Consider the following 2,500-nt stretch of genomic DNA (forward strand, 5'->3'; position numbering starts at 1 on the left):
TTTCTCGTGCCTATGGTACAACAACTTTTCGCCGTGCCCCTGGTACACCGCTCAGTAGCACTTTGCCACACACACACTCCTCGTACCTATGGTACGACAACTTTTCTCGGGCCTATGGTACAACAACTTTCCTCCGTGCCCCTGGTACGACAGCTTTTCTCGTGCCTATGGTACAACAACTTTTCTCGTGCCTATGGTACAACAACTTTTCGCCGTGCCCCTGGTACACCGCTCAGTAGCACTTTGCCACACACACACACCACTCGTGCCTATGGTACGACAACTTTTCTCGTGCCTATGGTACGACAACTTTTCTCATGCCTATGGTACAACAACCTTTCCCCGTGCCCCTGGTACACTGCGCAGAAACTCTTTGCCACACACACACACCACTCGTGCCTATGGTACGACAACAGGCCCCGGGGACCTACATCGCACCTTGCTCTTGCCTCCCTTACAGCTGAAAAAGGTCCATGCCTGTGCCCTGGCCCTGCTGAAATTCCCTCTGCATTTAGCCGAGGCAGTGAGTCGGCCTCCTGTCTCCCTTTACGGTCGAAAAAGATGTGCTCCTGGGCGCGCTGGCCCTGCTGCTACTCACATCGGGCATGGACCTGGACCTCCAGCAGGCCCCGGGGACCTACATCACACCTTGCTCTTGCCTCCCTTACAGCTGAAAAAGGTCCATGCTTGTGCCCTGGCCCTGCTGAAATTCCCTCTCCATTTAGCCGAGGCAGAGAGTCGGCCTCCTGTCTCCCTTTACGGTCGAAAAAGATGTGCTCCTGGGCGCGCTGGCCCTGCTGCTACTCACATCGGGCATGGACCTGGACCTCCAGCAGGCCCCGGGGACCTACATCACACCTTGCTCTTCCCTCCCTTGCAGCTGAAAAAGGTCCATGCCTGTGCCCTGGCCCTGCTGAAATTCCCTCTCCATTTAGCCGAGGCAGTGAGTCGGCCTCCTGTCTCCCTTTACGGTCGAAAAAGATGTGCTCCTGGGCGCGCTGGCCCTGCTGCTACTCACATCGGGCATGGACCTGGACCTCCAGCAGGCCCCGGGGACCTACATCACACCTTGCTCTTGCCTCCCTTACAGCTGAAAAGGTCCATGCTTTTGCCCTGGCCCTTCTGAAATTCCCTCTCCATTTAGCCGAGGCAGTGAGTCGGCCTCCTGTCTCCTTTACGGTCGAAAAAGATGTGCTCCTGGGCGCGCTGGCCCTGCTGCTACTCACATCGGGCATGGACCTGGACCTCCAGCAGGCCCCGGGGACCTACATCACACCTTGCTCTTCCCTCCCTTGCAGCTGAAAAAGGTCCATGCCTGTGCCCTGGCCCTGCTGAAATTCCCTCTCCATTTAGCCGAGGCAGTGAGTCGGCCTCCTGTCTCCCTTTACGGTCGAAAAAGATGTGCTCCTGGGCGCGCTGGCCCTGCTGCTACTCACATCGGGCATGGACCTGGACCTCCAGCAGGCCCCGGGGACCTACATCACACCTTGCTCTTGCCTCCCTTACAGCTGAAAAAGGTCCATGCTTTTGCCCTGGCCCTTCTGAAATTCCCTCTCCATTTAGCCGAGGCAGTGAGTCGGCCTCCTGTCTCCTTTACGGTCGAAAAAGATGTGCTCCTGGGCGCGCTGGCCCTGCTGCTACTCACATCGGGCATGGACCTGGACCTCCAGCAGGCCCCGGGGACCTACATCACACCTTGCTCTTCCCTCCCTTGCAGCTGAAAAAGGTCCATGCCTGTGCCCTGGCCCTGCTGAAATTCCCTCTCCATTTAGCCGAGGCAGTGAGTCGGCCTCCTGTCTCCCTTTACGGTCGAAAAAGATGTGCTCCTGGGCGCGCTGGCCCTGCTGCTACTCACATCGGGCATGGACCTGGACCTCCAGCAGGCCCCGGGGACCTACATCACACCTTGCTCTTGCCTCCCTTACAGCTGAAAAAGGTCCATGCTTTTGCCCTGGCCCTTCTGAAATTCCCTCTCCATTTAGCCGAGGCAGTGAGTCGGCCTCCTGTCTCCTTTACGGTCGAAAAAGATGTGCTCCTGGGCGCGCTGGCCCTGCTGCTACTCACATCGGGCATGGACCTGGACCTCCAGCAGGCCCCGGGGACCTACATCACACCTTGCTCTTGCCTCCCTTACAGCTGAAAAGGTCCATGCTTTTGCCCTGGCCCTTCTGAAATTCCCTCTCCATTTAGCCGAGGCAGTGAGTCGGCCTCCTGTCTCCCTTTACGGTCGAAAAAGATGTGCTCCTGGGCGCGCTGGCCCTGCTGCTACTCACATCGGGCATGGACCTGGACCTCCAGCAGGCCCCGGGGACCTACATCACACCTTGCTCTTGCGTCCCTTACAGCTGAAAAAGGTCCATGCTTTTGCCCTGGCCCTTCTGAAATTCCCTCTCCATTTAGCCGAGGCAGTGAGTCGGCCTCCTGTCTCCTTTACGGTCGAAAAAGATGTGCTCCTGGGCGCGCTGGCCCTGCTGCTACTCACATCGGGCATGGACCTGGA

This window comes from Rhamphochromis longiceps, unplaced genomic scaffold (genome assembly GCF_057381845.1).
Source record: "Rhamphochromis longiceps isolate RC_006_pf unplaced genomic scaffold, R_longiceps_female_GT1.1 unmapped_scaffold_7, whole genome shotgun sequence".
Lineage (NCBI taxonomy): Eukaryota > Metazoa > Chordata > Actinopteri > Cichliformes > Cichlidae > Rhamphochromis > Rhamphochromis longiceps.